The sequence below is a fragment of the Triticum aestivum genome, chromosome 2B (genome assembly GCF_018294505.1).
Source record: "Triticum aestivum cultivar Chinese Spring chromosome 2B, IWGSC CS RefSeq v2.1, whole genome shotgun sequence".
In the NCBI taxonomy this organism is placed as follows: Eukaryota; Viridiplantae; Streptophyta; class Magnoliopsida; order Poales; family Poaceae; genus Triticum; species Triticum aestivum.
The window spans coordinates 540,790,883-540,814,996 of NC_057798.1; positions in this window are offsets into that span (position 1 = coordinate 540,790,883).

A 24,114-nucleotide genomic window follows, 5' to 3' on the forward strand; every position below is an offset into this window, starting at 1 on the left:
ACCAGCAGAACGGCAGGATGGAGGCCATCGTGGAGCCCAAGCCGGCGTCACCACCAGAGCCTTGGCAGGAGAGGACCAACTTTAGTTAGGATAAGTGTACTAGATGTTCCCCTTTAAAATGGCCAATTGTTGGCGCCCTTCCCGCTCAATATTTGGGAAGAGGCCCAGGGCCTTTGCCTATAAATAGGACTAGCCACCCACAAGGTAGAGGTAGCTAGAAATCAATCAGATCGTCACCAGGGAGAGCAACTGAACTCCCCCAAGCAGTTCATTGCACCAGCCAAGAACTGACCCTCGTGAGGCTGTTCTTCCTTGTATTGTTCATCATCAGCCCAAGAGGCAATCCACCACACCACAAACTAGAGTAGGGTATTACACCACAATGGTGGCCCGAACTAGTATAAACCCTGTGTCTCTTGTGTTGCTCTTTTCATAGCTGAGATCCTAGCGAGACGGTGATGTGCAGGTAGGTAGAGGGCGAAATCTCCGCGCGCACCCCAGTGTTCGAATCTTAAGGGTCTGCCGGAACCCCAAATCCGACATTTGGCACGCCAGGTAGGGGTGCATCGTTATTCGTCTTCCGCCGCCCTGTTCTTCCTCGACCATCACATCCATGTCGGACGCTCGTCGGGCCCGCGCCGAGCACCGACCTGCTCTCGCTTCCTGTGTCGCCCAGACGGCCCCCGTCGGTGGCCGCCCCCGCCGTTCCCCGTCACCTGCCGTCAACGCCGCCAGTGGCCCGACGGGGAACGAGCAGCAAGCTTTGTCCCAGCATCCATCCATGAGGCGAGATGGCCGCACTGCCACTCCCTCGCTCGCCCCAGCTGGTTCTTCGTCCCGCGTGCCCCGCGCGGCCATGGAGGCTCGAGCTGCGCTCATCACGGCAAACGAGCTCCTATGCTACCGCCCAGTCGACGACGTATACGAAGAGTGGCTCCACCGTGTCGCCGAGCTTGTTCGCGCCGTTGGGGGCTCTCCTGCGCCGTCCATCTTGCTGCACCGCGCCCCGCCCCGCGTGGGTGATGAAGCTCCGAGGGCGCCTCAACCACCTCCTCCCCAAGTAGGCGCCCTGGCCCCAAGGCGCATGGACCTTGGGCGGAACCCGCTCTGTCCGGCACCAGCGCAGCAAGAGCGGAGCTGCCAAGAGGTCCCTCGTCCCCAAGAAGCTGCCTGAGTGCTCCCTGCTCTGGCCCGTCGCGACCACGCTCCTATTCCAGCACGCCAAGACCCCGTGCTGCTCCCAGCTGCAGCGCATGGGGACCCGCAAGACCAAGCTCCTCGTCACCCAAGGCCTCCCGTGGCCACAGCAGGCTGCCTGGCCTTCACCACCGAGCTACGCAGTGTCGCGTGGCCCTGCAAGTTCAAGCCAGACCTGCCTCCTCGCTACGACGACACGGCCGACCCTACGGAGTTCCTCCAGGTCTACGAGCTGGGCATCGAAGCCGCCAACAAGGACAAGATGGTCATGGCGAACTGGTTTCCCATGGCACTCAAGGATGGGGCCCGTTCCTGGCTCCTGAACGTGGCTCCCGGCACGATCTCCTCCTGGGACGAGATGCGCACCCATTTCATCGCCAACTTCCAAGGTACTCGCGACCGGCCACACGCCGTGAGCGACATGTGCCGCATCAAGCAGCAACCAGGGGAGACCCTGCAGAAGTACATCTAGCACTTGAATAACGCACGTCTCAAGATTCCCAAGGTGACTGAGGAGGCCATCATCTCAGCCTTCTCCGACGGCGTGCGTGACATCAAGATGAAGGAGGGGCTGGTGATGCATGAAGATCTGTGTACTTCCTTGGAGCTGTTCAACTTGGCGACCAAGTGCGCCAGGGCTGAGGAGGACGCCTTTCCCTCATCGAGCTGCCAGCCGTAGACCCAAAAGAGAAGAAATCCAAGGCCAAGGACGTGAAGCGCAAGGGGGCTGCCGTGCTCACGGCAGAGCCAGACACCAAGCGGGGCAGAGATCAGCCCGACTCTTTCAAGGGCAGCCGGTACTGTGTGTACCACGACCTCCACACTCACAAAACCAAAGAATGTCAAGAGCTCCGAGCCATGCGAGAAGGGAGGACCGGCCGACGCCCAGACCGCAACGATCGAGGCTACGGCCGAGGAGGAGGAAGAAACACAGGACGCTGGGAAGAGCGCGGCCCACGCCAAGGGTGGCGTGACCGACCTCGTGAGGATCGCTGGCAGGGCCAGCCTCGCGAGGGAGACTGGAGGGATCAGCCTCGTGAGGATCGTCCGCAAGGAAACGCAGGCCTCCCTCCACTGCCGGCGCAACCAAGGAGAAACGAGGACCATCATCAGGACGAGGGGGATTGGGGGCTTCTAGGAGCCGCGCGCGATCGCCTACATCCTGGGCGGAGCTCAAGCCCCAATCTCTCAGCGCATCTTCAAGCAGTTCGCCCACGAAGTTAATGCAGTCTTACCCAGGCTCGAAGCCACGCGCCCTCTTAGGTGGTCGGCATGCGCCATCACGTTCAGCTCAGTGGATCAGCTCAAGTGCGCGGCCACAACCGGAGTCCTCCCGATGCTTTGCTCCCCAGTCATAAGCAATGTGCAAGTCACCAGGACCCTCATCGATGGCGGAGCAGGACTCAATGTCCTGTCCATAGAGATATTCAACAATCTCCAAGTGCCTTACGATCAGCTTCAGCCAACCAAGCCTTTCTCCGAAGTCACCAATGGCTCCACAGTTCCGATTGGGCAGGTTCGCCTCCCGGTCACCTTCAGGGCGCGCAACAACTACCGCACCGAGCTCATCGACTTCGACGTCGCCCACATCCTCCTGCCATACAACGCCATCCTCGGGTACCCAGCTCTCGCCAAGTTCATGGCCGTGACTCATCACGGCTACAACGTCCTCAAGATGCCAGGAAGTGGCGGAGTCATCACAGTGCCCTATGAAGAAAGAGACGCAGTGTGTTCCCTGGAGCGAGCTTTTCAGGCCGCATCACTTGAAGACCCAGATCGCGGGAGCTGGAAGCTCCATGAGGCCGCTCCCAAGAAGTAGAAGACATCGCCAGGCCCGACCCCTCAGGAGGCAGGCCCCTTAGGGTCTGCGCCTGTTCAGGGGGCACATCCTTATGTCGCATTGGAAGGCGCGCCCGGCACCCTCCTCGTGCAAGGCTCGGGGGCTCCCTCCAGGAGGGCCACCGACCTTGCTAATGTCACAAGGGAGGCGCTTGGGCACCACTTGGAGGTGTGTTTTAGAGCACGTTTCCCCCAGGAAGGAGCAAGGCAAGGAGGGCCAAACCCTCAGGAGTTCGTCAGTCAGATCACACATGAGTTGCAGGAGTCAATAGTCATGAGTGGCAGCCGTCGCTTACCCGCCGCAGCTCCCCATCCAGGCGAGGATGGTGGGCTGCGCGTCTGCATCGACATCCCAGGGCTCAACCGAGCCGCCTCTCAGGAGCGCTTCTGGCCCTCATGTGTGGGGCGCTGCGAAGGCCCACCCCACAGCTACGTTCGCATGCCCTACGGCTTGCCGAACGTGGCTGCTGTGCGCTAGCGCCTCATGGGAAGCATCCTGGAGGCTCAGGAGGCCAGGCGTTCAGCAGTCCTGGCGGAGATGGAGATGGTTCGTGAGGAGCCACCAGCGCCTCCAGAGCCTCCCGAGGCTCCTGGGCCTGGGGGCTCGTGAGGATCGGCTTCCGCAGCCCACGGCGTCCGTTGCTTTAACACCCCTTCGTCTTCAACGCTATCAGGTGACATCTTTCAAGTTTTGTTTCCAGCTGGGAGCGCCCCCAGGGCTGCACTATTCTCAGGCCGCGTGGGTCTGTCCCTGCGGCATGTATCCCTTTTGTTCATGCTTTTAGCTCACCTTGTTGGGGGCGCCCCTCGGGTGACAGGGTTAGATTGACTAACCCTGAACTAACTGTAGCCAAAGAGGTGTTTGGGTGACAGGGTTAGATTGACAATAAATGCACTTGATGGATGGAGAAAAGTGATTTTTCAGTGGTCCCAATGAGAACTATCTCGAGTTAGCACCTCTTGCGTGGGATAGTTTTTTTTGGTGGGTTCGGTGCAAATTGCTCCAATTTAAACCCTCGTGCTTGGATACTTTAGGGCTATTTGAGCCCCATCTAGCTCAAACTGACTCTAACCCATGGATCCAAACAGGGCCTATGGCCAGTCTCGACGCGGAGCAGTCGCGTGCACTGGGAAGCGGTGCTCTCTCGGTCATCCCGCCACTTCAAAGCGGGCGCTAGTGAGAGGTCGCCTCCGTTATGGCCGGGCATTAATGCGTCACTGACGCTCCAGGGCGACACTGACCGTTTCACGCGGGAAGCGCGCGCTGGCAAGGGAGTATAGGTTTTGAACCGTTTCAGGTGTAGTACTGGTAGTTTGCAAATCTACTCAATTATTGCACTTAGTTTCCTAAGAAATTGTGGTAAAAAACGTTACTCCACAGCCCGCTTCCCTTCTCCTTCCTCTTCCACCTCTCGCGCATCTCCGCGGGAAGCGACCGGTCAACCCTTATATTGGAGTGCTAGCACAAAAAGATGCATGCATGACCACTAGAATTTCCATATTAAAGCACCGCTCCGGCGGGAGAATGGTGTATGTTGTTACCTTCGGCCGGGCCATGGCTACCGGGCAACGGCGACCAGAGAAGGGGCGGCGGGAGGGGAATGAATGCATCTACTGTTTGGGTTCGCCTTTCGGCTTAAATAAATGCGCAGCATCACGTGTACCCACGGGTGCACAGATTGTAGCATACGTGTCTGCTTAAGTGGGCGTCACGTAACTGGTGTGTGTGAGAGAGAGATTCTGAGAGACATAGTGCGTGTGTGCGACTCTACTCTTCGGACATGTACTCAACCTTTTGCATCGGGATATAAGTATAATGGTATTTACTTTAGCTAGTGATTTACGTGGCCATGTTAACATGGTTGTGTCAAAAAATGTCACTTCCTGCTCGTGATTTGCGTTATATAATTACAAGCAAGATTCTCGTGCATTGCACGGAACATCAATATGCATTTTTTACAAAACACCTGTTGTGATTGACCCATGCACGAGTAATCCCATGTGTAAAAACTAATGATATCTCGAGAATTTTATCGGAAAACTGGTATCTCGAGAATGTCATTGAAAAAATGAAAGATGAGAGATAAGGCGAGGAGGAGTGGAGCGTGGTGGTGACTAGTGGTTGGAATGGGCGAAGGCATGGGGATGGACGGCGCAGCGGCAGCGGCCACCATGCATGGTAGATTGCTCCAGAGACTTATTCCTTTTTTAATTGCTAAGCAATGAGGTTGTGGGAGATAATGATGTGGAGAGAGGTGCGGGTATCCTTGGTAAAATTATCATAGTTTGCTTTCTATCCGTCAGATATAGATCATACTGTGTGTATTACAAGATGGCAGGCACACCATCATCGCCAACTCGTTTTTTATAAGGGTACAGATTATAAGTTTGCTGACTACTAAAGTAAAGTGGAATTTTTCCATGTTATGCAAGTAAATAAAGGTGATTGTTTATCATACGGGTAAGGTTGGATCAAGGGTGGTAGGAACAAATGCTCTGCCTAGAGCATGTGTGTGTGAGATGCAGTCTTAGTGTGTGTGTGTGAGGGAGAGAGAGAGAGATGGAGTCTTAGTGTGTGTGTGGGTGTGTGTGTGTGTGTGTGTGTGTGTCGTGGGGTCCTCTGTGGCAGATGTAATTTAAGTGTGCATGGCTTCATCATAGAGAGGTGATGTGTATGGCAGAGGCCACCAACGATGGGGTGCGAGAGAGAAAATGTCCGTAGAGAGGGAAGAGAAGGTGTGTGCGTGTGAGAGGAGTCGATATCTAGAGAACATGTTTGTTCGAGAGACACCGAGGAAGACTACTATATATCGATGGTGCATGTAAGCGGGAATTAAACAAAGGGATGGTCTTATTGGTTTCGGGGATATAGGGGAAGAGTGAGAGGCGGCAGGGGGGTGGTAGCTAGAAAGAGATTGTTAAGTGTGAGTGTGTGTTTTACCCATCGAGGTGGAAGTTATGTGCACAAAAGAGGAGAACGATGCGATGTTGCTTTAGGATTGAGGGTAATTAACTACGTATGGAGACATAGAGACCTTGAACGTGCATGTGTGAGAGGTATACATGTATACGTGGGATGTGTGTGTGTGCGCGCGTGCATGATCGAGATAAAAGAAAGAAGACATAAGTCATAAGATCAACGACATGGGAGAGACGGATTAGTATGACAATATGCGTGCATATGAGAATGCAGGGAAGAAGGCACGACAATTGAGCATGTGTTTTTGTCTTTAAGAGATAGTGGCGTGGGCTGGAGCATGCATCTATGGCGAGCAGAGGGAGTGAGGCACAAAGTTTGTCCTTCTCAATTTAAGTTTTCAGGTGTACAACCAAGTTCCTTCTTCATACCATGTAAATTAAACTATACAGAGCAAGTGATCTTCTTTTGCACTGCATGTATGCTTCTGTTCTTCATCTGTAATCCAGTGGTGTGGTGAACCTACCCACTACAGCACAATGTCGTATTCTGCAATGTCTTAACTATGAACAATGTCATATCATTCTACTATTATTTAAAACGTCTCTTTATTTGCCAATCTGAAATGGGATAAATTGACAGCACACTAACCATTGATACTTATGAGTTCTTGATCTGTAATCCAGTGGTGTCATGAAGCTGCCAACTCCTTCACAATGTCATTTCCTGCCGTGTCTTGACCTGAACAATACCATATTGTGTTAATGCATTTTTAAACTGTGTCACTTTATTCGTCAGTAAGAAATGTGATGAATTGTCAGCACTGATGCTTTTATGTGCAAAACCTGTCATCTGTCTGCTTGTTTATCTTTCAGAGTGAGGAAGATATAAGTGTTCAACAAGCGCAATCTCATCATCTTGCTTAGGTGCTTGCGCTACAGCTCGCCAGCAGGGCTAACCTTTCTTGAACTCTATTGAAGTGCTGTCGGTTTTGTATATTATTTTGTCTGCATGTTTATTTGCACTGGTGGCGATCTTTGATGCCCAGTGTATGTAATCTGCTGTCTGCTTGTGCTTTATTATCATAGTGGCAAACTTTGATGCCCAGTGGATGTAATATATCGTAATTTCTTTATTGTATAGTCTAGGTTTTTTCTTATTCACAATGCCGGAGTTATTTTACATTATATATATCCCGTCTTCGTAGTAAAGCGTCCAAACCGTAAAATTATGGTACATAATTGGGCCATCATGCAATCACGATGTATGATCCGCATCATGGGCCTTGTCAAACTGTCCCACTAGTAGATTCGGGCCTTTAATAGGCCGAGTAACCCCGGCCCTCTTTTCGCAAGAAAACTCAATGGGCTTTTAGGAGGCTGAGAAGTAGGTTCGGCCTGAAACGTGCCGAACAGCTCACGGGCCGGCAGCAGCCCGAATTGGACCCCGGCCCATGATTGCGCGAATCAAATCACGGGCTTTTAACAAGCCAAAATTGTCTCGGTCCTTGTTTGGCCCAATCAGATATCGGCTGCGAACAGGCCGGATGCAAACCGGGCCATAGTTAGGCCCAACTATATGACATGCTTTTAACATGCCAAAATTAATATAGGGCCGAAATGTTAAACGGGTCCTTAACAGGCCGAAACTAATATCATGCCGATTTACTAAATGGGCCTTTAGCAAGTGGACCCAAAAGCATAGCGTCCAGTTAGAGGCCGAATTTGATATGGGCCATAATTGAGGCCGAAGCCTCTTAAAGGGCCGGACCTGATCTGGGCCGTGATTTGGCCCAGAACATGGAGGCTTTTAACGGGACGGATCTCATATGGGCCATTATTAGGCCTGGAACATGGTAGGCCATTAATGAACCAGATCAAATATGGGCCGGCATTTGGCCCAAAACATGGTAGTCAATTAATAGGCCGGCCTACTAGGGTCCTCAAAATCTTGTGGGCCTACAACTGGGCCGGCCCATTAGTGTCCGCAAAATCTTGTGGGCCTTTAGATGGGCCAGACCATTATGATCCGCAAGAATTTTGTGGGCCTTTACCTGGGCCGGCCCATTATGGCACACAAAAATCTTGTGGGCCTTTACTTGGGCCGGCCCATTATGGGCCGTGAAATCTTGTGGGCCTTTAGCTGGGCCAGCCCATTATGGTCCGCAAAATCTCGTGGGCGTTTAGCTGGGCCGGCCCATTATGGTCCACAAAATCTTGTGGGCCCTTAGTTGGGCCGGCCCATTTAAACTCGATGGGCCGTGCCATGTGTCAACGTATCATAGGCGCCTTCTGTCAAATGAGTGGATGACATCTGTCCCAATGATGAGCTGACACATGTTTCCTCCAGCTAATGATGATTTTACACGTGGAAAATCCCCATTGGTCGGGGCTGTTAATGGGTTATCGGATCCAAAACCCAACCCGATAGCTTAACGGCGTTCCATTATGGTGGATGCCACCTGTCGGTCACCCTTGATGAAAGCACTTCTGTGACACGCAATTTATCTCATGGAAGTGGACACTTCCGTGATGATAATTTTGGTAATGTCATGGAACACTTCTACGACAGCACAGGTATGACTGTCTTGATTCTGTCATAAATTTGTCATGTATGTACATGCATGACAAAAAAGGCGACCTACAGTGACAAACACGTATCATCACGGAAGTATATTTTTTTTGTAGTGCTTGCTGCTGCACCAGCTTACTGCCCCACCATTCAAAAATATACACGTATCCGGTTTGTGACTTGGAGTCATCCAGATCGGTGTCGAAGCTAGCATCGACGTAACCCTTTACGACGAGCTCTTCGTCTCCTCCATAAACGAGAAACATATCCTTAGTCCTTTTCAGGTACTTCAGGATATTCTTGACCGCTGTCCAGTGTTCCATGCCAGGATTACTTTGGTTTCTTGCAACCAAACTTACGGCAAGGTTTACATCAGGTCTGGTACACAACATGGCATACATAATAGACCCTATGGCCGAGGCATAGGGGATGACACTCATCTTTTCTTTATCTTCTGCTGTGGTCGGGGATTGAGCCGAGCTTAATTTCACACCTTGTAATACAGGCAAGAACCCCTTCTTGGACTGATCCATATTGAACTTCTTCAATATCTTATCAAGGTATGTGCTTTGTGAAAGACCGATGAGGCGTCTCGGTCTATCTCTATAGATCTTGATGCCTAATATATAAGCAGCTTCTCCAAGGTCCTTCATTGAAAAACACTTATTCAAGTAGGCCTTTATGATGTCCAAAAGTTCTATATCATTTCCCATCAAAAGTATGTCATCCACATATAATATGAGAAATGCTACAGAGCTCCCACTCACTTTCTTGTAAATGCAGGCTTCTCCATAAGTCTGCATAAACCCAAATGCTTTGATCATCTCATCAAAGAGAATGTTCGAACTCCGAGATGCTTGCACCAGCCCATAAATGGATCGCTGGAGCTTGCATACCTTATTAGCATTCTTAGGATCGACAAAACCTTCTGGCTGCATCATATACAACTCTTCCTTAAGATAGCCGTTAAGGAATGCTGTTTTGACGTCCACTTGCCATATCTCATAATCATAGTATGCGGCAATTGCTAACATGATTCGGACGGACTTCAGCTTCACTACAGGAGAGAAAGTCTCATCGTAGTCAACTCCTTGAACTTGCCGATAACCCTTAGCGACAAGTCGAGCTTTATAGATGGTAACATTACCATCCGCGTCTGTCTTCTTCTTAAAGATCCATTTATTTTCTATCGCTCGCCGATCATCAGGCAAGTCTGTAAAAGTCCATACTTTTCTTTCATACATGGATCCTATCTCGGATTGCATGGCTTCAAGCCATTTGTTGGAATCTAGGCCCACCATTGCTTCTTCATAGTTCGAAGGTTCACCGTTGTCTAACAACATGATTTCCAGGACAGGCTTGCCATACCATTCCGGTGTGGAACGTGTCCTTGTGGACCTATGAAGTTTAGTAGTAACTTGATCCCAAGTACCTTGATCATCATCATTAACTTCCTCTCTAGTCGGTGCAGGCACCACATGAACATCTTCCTGAGCTGCACTACTTACCGGTTCAAGAGGTAGTACTTCATCAAGTTCCACTTTCCTCCCACTTACTTCTTTCGGGAGAAACTCTTTCTCCAGAAAGGACCCGTTCTTGGCAACAAAAATCTTGCCTTTGGATCTGAGGTAGAAGGTATAACCAATGGTTTCCTTAGGGTATCCTATGAAGACGCATTTTTCCGACTTGGGTTCGAGCTTTTCAGGTTGAAGTTTCTCGACATAAGCATCGCATCCCCAAACTTTTAGAAATGACAGCTTAGGTTTCTTTCTAAACCATAATTCATGCAGTGTCATCTCAACGGATTTAGCCGGTGCCCTATTTAAAGTGAATGTAGATGTCTGTAAAGCATATCCCCAAAATGATAGCGGTAAATCAGTAAGAGATATCATAGATCGCACCATATATAATAGAGTGCGACTACAATGTTCGGACACACCATTACGCTGAGGTGTTCCACGCGGCGTGAGTTGTGAAACAATTCCACATTTCCTTAAGTGCGTACCAAACTCGTGACTTAAATATTCTCCCCCACGATCTGATCGTAAGAACTTTATTTTTCTGTCACGTTGATTCTCTACCTCATTCTGAAATTCCTTAAACTTTTCAAAGGTCTCAGACTTGTGTTTCATTAAGTAGACATACCCATATCTACTTAAGTCATCAGTGAGGGTGAGAACATAACGATAACCACTGCGAGCCTCAACGCTCATTGGACCGCACACATCAGTATGTATAATTTCCAATAAGTTGGTTGCTCGCTCCATTGTTCCGGAGAACGGAGTCTTGGTCATTTTGCCCATGAGGCATGGTTCGCACATGTCAAATGATTCGAAATCGAGAGACTCCAAAAGTCCAACAGTATGGAGCTTCTTCATGCGTTTGACACCTATGTGACCAAGGAGGCAGTGCCACAGATATGTGGGACTATCATTATCAATCTTACATCTTTTGGTATTCACACTATGAATAGGTTTAACATCATGTTCGAGATTCACCATTGACCAGCGGGGCATGACCATAAAACATATCTCTCATATAAATAGAACAACCATTATTCTCGGATTTAAATGAGTAGCCATCCCGCATTAAACGAGATCCAGATACAATGTTCATGCTCAAAGCTGGCACTAAATAACAATTATTAAGGTTTAAAACTAATCCCGTAGGTAAATGTAGAGGTAGCCTGCCGACGGCGATCGCATCGACCTTGGAACCATTCCCGACACGCATCGTCACCTTGTCCTTCGCCGTCTCCGCTTATTCTGCAGCTCCTGTTTTGAGTTACAAATATGAGCAACCGCACCGTTATCAAATACCCAGGAGCTACTACAAGTACTGGTAAGGTACACATCAATAACATGTATATCACATATACCTTTGGTGTTGCCGGCCTTCTTATCCGCTAAGTACTTGGGGCAGTTCCGCTTCCAGTGACCGTTCCCCTTGCAATAAAAACACTCAGTCTCAGGTTTGGGTCCGTGCTTTGGGTTCTTCCCGACAACTGGCTTACCGGGCGCGGCAACTCCCTTGCCATCCTTCTTGAAGTTCTTCTTACCCTTGCCTTTCTTGAAACTAGTGGTTTTATTGACCATCAACACTTGATGTTCCTTTTTGATTTCTACCTCTGCTGATTTCAGCATTGAAAATACTTCAAGAATAGTTTTCACCATCCCCTGCATATTGTAGTTCATCACAAAGCTCTTGTAGCTAGGTGGGAGCGACTGAAGGATTCTGTCAATGACCGCCTCATCAGGGAGGTTAATGTCCAGCTGGGACAAGCAGTTGTGCAACCGAGACATTTTGAGTATGTGCTCGCTGACAGAACTATTTTCCTCCATCTTAAAACTTTAGAACTTGTCGGAGACTTCATATCACTCGACCCGGGCATGATCTTGGAAAACCATTTTCAGCTCTTGGAACATTCATATGCTCCGTGCTGCTCAAAACGCTTTTGGAGCCCCAGTTCTAAGATGTAAAGCATGTCGCACTGAACGAGGGAGTAATCATCAACACGCGACTGCCAAGCGTTCATAACATCTTGGTTCGCTGGGACGAGTGCTTCACCTAGCGGTGCTTCTAGGACATATGCTTTCTTGGCAGCTATGAGGATGATCCTCAGGTTCCGGACCCAGTCCGTATAGTTGCTGCCATCATCTTTCAGCTTGGTTTTCTCTAGGAACGCGTTGAAGTTGAGGTTGACATGAGCGTGGGCCATTTGATTTACAAGACATTTTGCAAAAGTTTTTAGACTAAGTTCATGATAATTAAGTTCATCTAATCAAATTATTTAATGAACTCCCACTCAGATAGACATCCCTCTAGTCATCTAAGTGGTACATGATCCGAGTCAACTAGGCCATGTCCGATCATCACGTGAGACGAACTAGTCATCATCGGTGGACATCTCCATGTTGATCGTATCTTCTATACGACTCATGCTCGACCTTTTGGTCTCTTGTGTTCTGAGGCCATGTCTGTACATGCTAGGCTTGTCAAGTCAACCTAAGTGTTTTGCATGTGTAAATCTGGCTTACACCCGTTGTATGTGAACGTTAGGATCTATCACAACCGATCATCATGTGGTGCTTCAAAACAACAAACTTTCGAAATGGCGCACAGTTAGAGGGAACACTTTCTTGAAATTGTTATGAGAGATCATCTTATTTACTACCGTCGTTCTAAGAAAATAAGATGCAAAAACATGATAAACATCGCATGCAATCAAATAGTGACATGATATGGCCAATATCAATTTGCTCCTTTGATCTCCATCTTCGGGGCGCCATGATCATCTTCGTCACCGGAATGACACCAAGATCTCCATCATCATGATCTCCATCATCATGTCTCCATGAAGTTGTCTCGCCAACTATTTCTTCTACTACTATGGCTAACGGTTTGGCAAAGAAGTAAAGTAATTACATGGCGTTATTCAGTGACACGCACGTCATACAATAAATAAAGACAACTCCTATGGCTCCTGCCGGTTGTCATACTCATCGACATGCAAGTCGTGATTCCTATTACAAGAACATGATCAATCTCATACATCACATATATTTCATTCATCACATCCTTTTTGGCCATATCACATCACAAGGCATATGTTGCAAAAACAAGTTAGACATCCTCTAATTGTTGTTGCATGTTTTTACATGGCTTCTATAGGGTTCTAGCAAGAACGTTTCTTACCTACGCCAAAACCACAATGTGACATGCCAATTTCTATTTACCCTTCATAAGGACCCTTTTCATCGAATCCGATCCGACTAAGGTGGGAGAGACAGACACCCGCTAGCCACCTTATGCAACTAGTGCATGTCAGTCGGTCGAACCTGTCTCATGTAAGTGTACGTGTAAGGTCGGTCTGGGCCGCTTCATCCCACGATGCCGCCGAAACAAGATAAGACTAGTAGTGGCAAGTAAATTGACAAAATCTATGCCCACAACAAAATTGTGTTCTACTCGTGCATAGAAACTACTCATATACCTAGCTCATGATGCCACTGTTGGAGATCGTTGCAGAAAATAAAAAATTTCTACGCATCACCAAGATCAATCTATGGAGTCATCTAGCAACGAGAGAGAGAGAGAGGGGTGCATCTACATACCCTTGTAGATTGCGAGCGGAACCGTTCAAGAGAACGGGGTTGATGGAGTCGAACTCGTCGTGATCCAAATCACCGATGATCCTAGTGCCGAACGGACGGCACCTCCGCATTCAACACACGTACGGAGTGGAGACGTCTCCCGCGCCTTGATGCAGCAAGGAGGAGGGAGAGGTTGAGGAATAGAGCTCCAACAGCAGCACAATGGCGTGGTGGTGATGGAGAGGCAGTACTCCGGCAGGGCTTCGTCAAGCTCTTACGAAGGAGGAGAGGTGTTGCGGAGGGGAGGGGCTGCGCTTTGGAGGTGTGTCTGCAGCCCTCCCCTCGCCACTCTATTTATAGGAGGAGGAGGAAGGGGGCCCAGCCCCCTCTAGATCTCATTTAGAGGGGGGGCAAGGGGGGGACTTGACCCCCAAGCAAAGGGGGGCGCCCCCTTTAGGGTTCCCCCCAACCCTAGGCGCATGGGCCCAAGGGGGCGGATGCGCCCAACCCTCTAAGGGCTGGTTCCCTTCCCACCACGGCCCATGAGGCCCTCCGGGAGAGGTGGCCCCTCCTGATGGACCACAAGAACCCTTTCGGTGGCCCCGGTACAATACCGGTATGCCCTCGAACTTTTCTGGTGACCGTATGTCAACTTCCCATATATAAATCTTCACCTCCGGACCATTCCAGAACTCCTCGTGAGGACCGAGATCTCATCCGGGACTCCGAACAACATTCGGTAATCACACACAAGTCTTCCTAATAACCCTAGCGTCATCGAACCTTAAGTGTGTAGACCCTATGGGTTCGGGAATCACGTAGACATGACCGAGACAGCTCTCCGGCTAATAGCCAACAGCGGGATCTGGATACCCATGTTGGCTCCCACATGTTCCACGATGATCTCATCGGATGAACCACGATGTCTAGGATTCAAGTAATCCCGTATACAATTCCCTTTGTCAATTGGTACGTTACTTGCCCAAGATTCGATCGTTGGTATCCCAATACCTCGTTCAATCTCGTTACTGGCAAGTCACTTTACTCATTACATAATGCATGATCCCATGACTAACCACTTAGTCACATTGAGCTCATTATGATGATGCATTACCGAGTGGGCCCAGAGATACCTCTCCGTCATACAGAGTGACAAATGCCAGTCTCGATTCGTGCCAACCCAACAGATACTTTCGGAGATACCTGTAGTGCACCTTTATAGTCACCCAGTTATGTTGTGACGTTTGGTACACCCAAAGAACTCCTACGGTATCCGGGAGTTACACAATCTCATGGTCTAAGGAACTAATACTTGACATTAGAAAAGCTTTGGCAAACGAACTGCACGATCTTGTGCTATGCTCAGGATTGGGTCTTGTCCATCACATCATTCTCCTAATGATGTGATACCGTTATCAATGGCATCCAATGTCCATAGTCATGAAACCATGACTATCTGTTGATCAACGAGCTAGTCAACTAGAGGCCCACTAGGGACATGTTGTGGTCTTATGTATTCACACATGTATCACTGTTTCCGGTTAATACAATTATAGCATGAACAATAGACAATTATCATGAACAAGGAAATATAATAATAATCATTTTATTACTGCCTCTAGGGCATATTTCCAACAGGAGAATAGTGTTGAACCAAAAATTTCAGATTTTTGAACAGTTCAAATTTGAATTTATTTAAATTTGAATTCAAACTTCTGGAGGCCATATCCATTAAACCGTTGATCCAAATTAGTTGATTTTTTTTGGATTGTGATCCTACTAGCATGTAGATAATAGATACCTACTAATATGTTCTGTTAATTTTTTTTTGAATTCCTTGATGTTGACTTTATTGTGGTGTTATGTGAGTACAATTTATTTATCGATGCCTTTGTTAATCGTATAGATTGTCCGGAGTGTGAAGCGGATTTGAATTAAGAGTTAGAGTACTTCAACACCGCTCAAGGCAAGTTTGCATTTTTTATTTTGCTCATCCTATATTCTGCTATGCATGTGTGGTTTGATGCTATGAAATATGTTTGGTCTGATATGTGTATCCCGTGTTCTCAAGTTTTGGCATTAGCTGTGATATGTGATGGTGTGAGTAGCTTGTGATGGTAGACGTGGGCATGTGTGAAGTGATGCATGGTAGTGGTGAGCCTTTATAGCTGTAGGCTCGGGACTTTTTCTCAAGTGAATGTGTTACTGGCTGAGCGCTCTATTGTCCCTATAGAATGCGCCAGGACTGAGCGCACTTGAGTTGTCGGTGTCGGTGTCAAAACCGGCGGATGTCGGGTACAGGGTCCTGAACTGTGCGTCTAAGGCTAATGGTAACAGGAGGTAGGGGACGCGATGTTTTACCCAGGTTCGGTCCCTCTCAATGGAGGTAATACCCTACTTCCTGCTTAATTGATCTCGATGATATGAGTATTACAAGAGTTTATCTACCACAAGATCGTAGAGGCTAAACCCTGGAAGCTAGCCTATGATTATGATTGTTGTTGTCCAACGGACTAAACCCTCCGGTTTATATAGACATCGGAGGGGGCTAGGGTTACACAGAGTCGGTTACAAAGGAGATCTACATATCCAAATTGCCAAGCTTGCCTTCCATGCAAAGGAGAGTCCTATCCGGACACGGGACAAAGTCTTCAATCTTGTATCTTCATAGTCCAACAGTACGGCCAAAGTATATAGTCCGGCTGTCCGAGGACCCCTTAATCCAGGACTCCCTCAGTAGCCCCTGAACTAGGCTTCAATGCCGATGAGTCCAGCATGCAGATTGTCTTCGGCATTGCAAGGCGGGTTCCTTCTCCGAATACTCCATAGAAGATTTTGAACACGAGAATCGTGTCCGGCTCTGCAAAACAAATTCCACATACCAACGTAGAGAGCACAATATGCCACAAATCTAATCTGCTGACAACTTTTCATAGCGTGATGTCACGCCATGGCCCGGTCATTAATCGAACCGTTTTTCATAACTTGCCACCGCACATATCGCGAGGCGGTTTTATCGGTACGTCTTGTCAAAGTAGAGATCGTGTCCCCTTATCGTGAGATTCTCATCAATACGGGCATGGGTAACCCAACCGTGCCATCAATCGTGGCGCTTAACATGCAAGTGGGGAGGCACACGATTTCTACCGCCTTTATAAAGAGATATGGATTCCCCTTTTTCACCCACGCCTTCTTCTTCCTTCGCTCATCCATTCTCGCACGCTTGAGCTCCAACGCCCTAGTTCTCACCTTCTCCGTACAACCATTCCAAACATGTCTGGAGCGGGAGGCAAGTGGATGTCCTCCTCCATCAGGAAGGAGGACATTACGAAGCTCTGGGAGGCCGGATACTTGGCCGCAGACATCGCGCACCGGCTCCCGGACGCAGGGCAGATCGTTCCGACTCTGGAACCCCATGAGAGGGTTGTGTTCCTTGCCCACTTCGTCCGCAGACTGGGATTCCCCCTCCACCCATTTGTCTGCGGGCTCATGTTCTACTATGGGCTAGATTTTCATGATCCGGCCCTTAACTTCATCCTCAACATCTCGGTGTTTATCGTTGTGTGCGAGGCTTTCCTCCACATCAAGCCCACTTCGGCCTGTGGCTGAAGATCTTCAACGTGAAGCCGAAGATAGTGGTCGGCCAGCAAGCGAAGTGCGGACGCACCATGGTGGGCAAGATGCCCAACGTCTCCTGGCTTGAAGGCTCCTATGTGGAGATATGAAGGGGTGGCAATCGGGGTGGTTCTACATCATCGAGCCGCGCGACTCCAATTGGGCGCCGGCCCCCGAATTTAGATCTGGCATCCCCATGCGGGTTACCTCTTGGAAAAGGAAGGGCGTAGCCTGGGTGGCGCCTGCAGAGCTGACCGGACTCTAGAACATCATAAAAAATATGATAGGCAAGAAGATCAAGCTTATCAATGTGGTCCAGGTCATGCTCTTCCGCCGGATCCTCCCGTGTCAAAGATGGGCATTCAACCTGTGGGAGTTTATTCGTCCAAACACCAGACGTTGCAAGAGCTCTTCGACACGACGCATAAAGACGCCTGGAAGGTGTTGTTCAAGGCCGCCGAAGTACCTCGTCCCACCACCGAGGACCGCGGGCTCAGTGCAAGGCGCCCCGCCAATCCGGTAAGCTCTCTATATTTCACAAGATGTGCCTTTCCTCAGTATGTTCGTGGGGGGAATCTAAGCCATCATACTGATTTAACAGGACCATGTGGTGATAGCAGAGCGGATCGGTTGTCCAGCTCTGTTGCCTGAAGATCCGGCAACCGCTATCCTGACGGAGATGCTGTTTTCGGTGCCCTATGAGGTGCCGGAGAAGAAGGCCAAGAAGAAGGCCACGGGGACCAGGAAAGGTCTCTGGTGCAAGGTTGTGTCGGACTCATCGTCCGAAGACACCTAGGCGCACTCCTCCAACGACAATGAGGAGGAGGAAGAGGAAAACCCTCTCCCCCAAACCTGGGGGGGGGGGAAGAAAAGGAAGGCCGCCCCTTCCGGGGAGGCCGAAGGGTCCAAGAAGGGAAGGACCCTCCCTCCGGACCGCTCCACCACAGCCTCCTATAACGACAAGGAGTGGCTACCCAGGGCGAAGCCCCTGGTGAAGTCATAAGTATCCAGATACCATAATACCTCTTGCATGTTTTAGCTTTATGGCTTCTTATCATGTCAAAATATGTTTGTGCAGTCCGTCCAAATCCCGCATCAACTTATCCTCGTAGGATGGGTCCTTGAGCTCATCGGAGATGAATAGCTATTCGCTCCCGACGGCCTCCACTCCCCGGCCGGCGGATGACACTGAGGTGTTATCTCAGAGGATACCGAGCCAGGGAGAGATAGTTCTGGAGGCGCCTCAAGGCGAAACCCTCGATGCTGGGCTCATGGGGGGAAGATCCCCATGGATTCTGATGAGGGGGGTCATAGCAAGCTTGGCCCCCAGCCGGATACTGCGTCGAAATCTCTAGTGGTTCCGGATTCAGGTAGGCAGCCCCTCGCCAAGGGGGGCGAGCCGCCTGTGCCGATGACCTCTATCCATCCACAGGCATTGGATAATTTGGTGGAACCGCTTCAGAGTGCTTCCCTTGATGAAGTATACTGTACTCTTATGAGTACGGTGATTGCGAAGGATCAGTCTGCCAAAAGCGGATTAACCGAAGCCTGCGCCAGCCTCCTGACAGGCTTTGAGGTAAGTAATTTGTGAGAAAGTATCACAGTATAGACAGTAGCCCCTGATGCTCTATTTGGTGTTTGGAAAGAAAGGCCGAACAGAGGATCAAATATTATTCCCAGGAGTCTAATCATATTATGCCTATGTGAATAAGCAGGCGTCGCTGCTGGCCGCCGCCGCCACTGTGGAGGTCTCCGGACTGAGGCAGAACCTGGGGTGGGCCGAAGAAGAGCTCGGCCTCATGAAGAGGCAGCTCAAGGAGAACAAAGGTAAGTGATACCCCGTGTGAATGTTATATAAAGGAAAAAAATCGTTGATGCTAATAGAAGCATGATGAATTTTAATAGGGGCCACGACCGAAGTGGCGGCCCTTAACAAGGCGCTATCCGAGGCTGAAGACAAAGCCGCCAGGGAGCGCAGTGAGCGCAAAAAACAAGAGGCTCGGGTTGATGAGGTCCAACAAGAGCTCCAGGATTTCGTCAAAAAATTTGAGTCCTTGGAGCGTGACTCCAAGACGCAAGAGTCGGAGCTTGAGAAGGCCTGTCAGAGCACTCAAGATGCCAAGGTCGAAGCCCAGAAGGCCCTCCAGGATATTGAGTCAGCCAAGAAGATAGCGGCGGGTAAGGCTTTCATTATGCAAAGCAAGCATGTGAAGGAAAATTTCCTTTTACTTACCCGAATTCGGAGCTCTCTAGGAGCATTCACAGATCTGCCGCACATCATTTCTGATGCCGCAGAGTTCTACCGGGCTAAGGAAGGGAGCTCGACAGATAAGCTGTTTTGGTCCCAGTATATTGGGGCCGAACATCCGATGCCCTTGAGCGACCAGCTAAAGCAACTGGTCGAACTTCACAAGGCGGCCGAACTGGCCATGAAGGACCTCATAGCCTGGCTGTGCCCTGGCGAGCCCTTGCCCGGCAGCTACTTCGGCCTTATCAAGCGGATGGTAAATGCATGTCCGCAGCTTGAAGTCATTAAGTGGTCCATCTTCATTGAAGGTGCACGCAGGGCCTTGGCCCGTGCGAAAGTGCACTGGGCGAAGATGGATGCCGAGAAGCTGGTGATAGAGGGGCCGCTGAAGGGCAAGGAGCATCGCCACCCCGATTAGTACTATGAAAATGTCATTAAGGGTGCCCGCCTTGTGGCGGATAAATGTACTAAGGATTTAATATTTGAATGAATGTACTCATGTCATCCTGTAATATGAAAATGAGTTCATGTGCGCTATATGGCGCTTGTTAATTTAAAATATTACCTTCTGTGCGGCCGTTTATAAAATCTTGAGAGTTTCCAGTCGTCGGCTTTTGCCCCCACGTAACTAGTACTGGGGTGTTCGGGATAAATATAAACACTCTTTATCCAAATTTTTGGTCCTTTTAAGGAGGTGTTTAGCGCAGCGAACAAGGCAATCGGACTATACATCTTTATTGCTCTCACTTGGCCACAGAAGTCTACAATTTTAAATTTTGGCGAAGCCCCTAGTATCCGGAAGGTCGGACTTGGGGCGCTATACACGCCAAAATCGGACGAGGTCGATTCCTCGCCTGAAGCGGAAAAACTCTTTAAGGATTTGAGACCTCTCGAACAGCAACCAACTCTCGCCTTATCATGACAGTCGGTTTTCGGCTTTCTCTACTGAGGTGCTCGTCCGGAAGAACCGTGACACAATCGAAGTAGTTCTCCCTGCGCTACCTTAGCCGATATAGCAGAACGTAAGGTACCAAAACATAGGAGCCGGGCAAACCCAACTATTGACCCAAGACATGATTCAGAGCTGATGCATATAATGCTATAAGTTTGGGGTGCCGCACTATCGAAACTGTTCGGACCTGTCTTGCCATGTTATGGGGTACACTAAGGCCCCTGGCGAACTAAAATACCAAAGTGTATGGGTGCAGTTTGTAGTAAATAAGCCACCTAGGAAAAATATTTTCCCATTATTATTTAAGTAATACGTCAAAGCGTATGTGTACAAGTAGTGCGATAAGCAAAATGGGACTATTTGACATGTCCTAGCCAAGGGTAAGCTGTACGTGGGTATGTAAAACAGGTATAACCATCGTTATCAGAGACCACCTGAGTATTCCCTTGTACGCCCTAGCTTCTTGTCTTCCTAGGTTTTCCTTCCTGTGATAGGTTCAATAATCCAGATAACTGAGAGGGCTTCCAGAAAGTAGGGTCCTGAAAGAAAGAAAGTGATGAAGGAATACGGGTCCTGGGGGCGGTTGAGCCACGTTGTGGACCGTGTTGTAGTCGTGCTTCCGTCCATGCCCATGGTATCATGAGTGCGTAATTATGTACACGCGACACAAATTTCGCCATTTGGTTGGGACTAGGACAGAGGCCGAATTGCTAGTCGAGGTCTGGATGTGCCGGTCGATCCTGTTGCAGGGTACTCCAGACTCGCTTGACAGTGTCTGGGGGCTTTATCGCCGGATTGGCTGACTGCCTAAGAAGGCTGCTTTTTTACTTCTGCTGCGAGGGCCGCAGTGTGCTCCTCCGTACGGAGCGAGCGTTCTGTGTTTCCATTGACTGTTATAACCCCATGAGGTCCTGGCATCTTGAGCTTGAGGTATGCGTAGTGTGGTACCGCATTGAATCGAGCAAATGTGGTTCATCCTAGTTGGGCATGATAACCACTACGGAAGGTGACGATATCGAAGATTAACTCCTCGCTTCGAAAATTATCCAGAGATCCGAAGACCACTTCCAGTGTGATTGAGCCCGTGCAACAGGCTTACACACCTGGTATGACACGCTTGAAGGTGGTTTTTATGGGCTTGATCCTTGAGGAGTCGATGCCCATTTTGCGCACTATATCCTGATAGAGCAGGTTCAGGCTGCTGCCACCGTCCATGAGGATTGGTGTGAGATGGAATCCATCGATGATGGGGTCAAGGACCAATGCGGCCGAACCGCCATGAAGGATACTGGTAGGATGGTCCCTACGATCGAAAGTGATCGGACAAGAGGACCATGGGTTGAACTTTGGAGAGACTAGCGCCATCGCATAGACGTCCCTTAGTGCACGCTTCCATTCCCGCTTGGGAATATGGGTTGCGTATATCATATTCACTGTTTTCACCTGAGGAGGGAATTTGTTCTATCCTCCTGTGTTCGGCGGCCAGGGCTCCTCGTCATCATCGCTATGCAGCCCCTTTTCCTTGTTTTCGGCATTCAACTTGCTGGCATGTTTAAACACCCAACCTTCTCTATTGGTGTGGTTGGCTGGTTTACCGGGGGTGCCGTGAATTTGACATGAGCGATCAAGTATGCGGTCCAAACTGGACGAGCTCGGATTGTTTCTTTTGAATGGCTTTTTCCGCTGTCCGGATTTAGAGCCTCTGAATCCGGAATTGATTGTCGTGTCTTCGGCGTTGTCTCCATTGTTGCGACGCTTGTGTCTATATCGTCGTGGCTTGCCGTTGCTATCTCTCGCGTCTGAATCGCCGGAGTTTTTGGGTGTGATGTTGCTACGGGCCAGCCGGCTGTCCTCGCCCGCGCAACAGCGGGTCATGAGTGTTGTGACGACTGCCATGGATTTTGGATTCTCTTGGCCGAGGTGTCGGGCGAGCCATTCGTCATGGATGTTATGCTTGAAGGCTGCTAAGGCTTCGACATCCGGACAGTCGACAATTTGGTTCTTTTTGTTTAGGAACCGAGTCCAGAATTTCCTGGCTGACTCTCCGAGCTGTTGGGTTATGTGACTTAAGTCATCAGCATCCGGTGGTTGCACGTAAGTGCCTTGGAAGGTATCAAGGAATGCGTCTTCCAGGTCCTCCCAACTGCCAATAGAGCTTGCTGGCAGGCTATTCAGCCAATGCCGAGCCGGTCCTTTAAGCTTAAGTGGTAGGTACTTTATGACATGTAAGTCATCGCCGTAGGCCATGTGAATGTGTAGGAGAAAGTCTTCAATCCATACCACGGGGTCTGTTGTGCCATCGTATGATTCAATGTTTACGGGTTTAACCCCTTTCGGGAATTCATGATCCGTAACTTCATTAGTGAAGCATAGGGGGTGTGCGGCGCCTCTATGCCGGGCTACATCCCAATGTAGTTCAAATGAATCTGGTCTGTTGTATTCGGCCAGGCCGGACTTTTGTATATTGTATCCAGCGTGACGGTCATCGTCACGTGTTGTGGCGCGCCCCCATGATCCGTACATCGATCTTGACTGTCCTGCTTTGTTTTCCAATACATCTCGCAGGTCCTTCATGTAGCCCCGGGCCTTAGTATTATTGTTTGATTGGCGACGGGGTGCGGTCTGGACTTTGGGCTGGTACGCCACCTTGTCCCGGCCACAGGGTGGCTGGTCTGCTGCATCATGCGCTTGTACTGTGGGTTTTAACGCCTCCTCCTCGAGTTGAGGTAGCAACCTGCGCTTTGGGTAACTTTTTGTAGGGCGCTCGAGTCCGTATTCCTCGGCAGCCAGGACCTCGGTCCATCTATCAGTTAGGAGATCTTGATCAGCTTGAAGATGTTGCTGCTTTTTCTTCAGGATTTTTGCCATGGCTATAAGCCGGCGCTTGAAGTGCTCCTGCTCGACGGGATCCTCACGCACGGTGAATTCTTTGTCGCTGAGGCTCACTTCGTCTTTGGAGAGAGGCATATAGTTATCGTCCTCTGATTCTCTGTCTTTTGCCTGTTCTTTAGGGATAGCTTGCCCATCCTCTTGCTCGGCCTGCTCGAAGCCTGGCTGGGCAGGGTTATTTTCATCTTCGGCACCACTTGTATTGTTATATCTTGTGCCGGTATCAACATTTTTGTTATGGCAGGGCTTGGAGTGGCGCCTATGACATCGGTGCCTAGATTGTTTCTCCAAGGGGTTATCTTCCGTTGCCTCATCGCCATTGCTTTCTTTGGGGGTGTCCACCATATATATATCATATGTTGAGGCGGCTGTCCAGCGCCCTATAGGCGGTGGTTCTTGTTCTTCTCTTGCATCATTGTCCATACCGGCGATGTCTTCAGAGTCGAAGTCAAGCACGTCAGTTAAGTCATCGATAGTGGCTATTAAGTGCGTGGTGGGTGGGGAACGAATTTCTTCATCGTACGTTTCCCACTCGAGCCGAGCATAGTTCGACCAAGAATCTCCCGACAAGGAAAGAGTCCTTAATGAGTTTAGCACCTCACCCAAGGGCGAGTGCTGAAAAATATCCACGGAGGTGAACTCCATGACCGGTGCCCAATCAGATTCGATAGGCATGGAGGTACGTGGTTCGGATCCTGTAGCCGGAGACGGGTCCGAGGGTCCGATGACACCATCCTCACAAGAGGTGGGATCAATGGTTGGCTCCAACACCGATAAGTGTGCGGCCTCCATG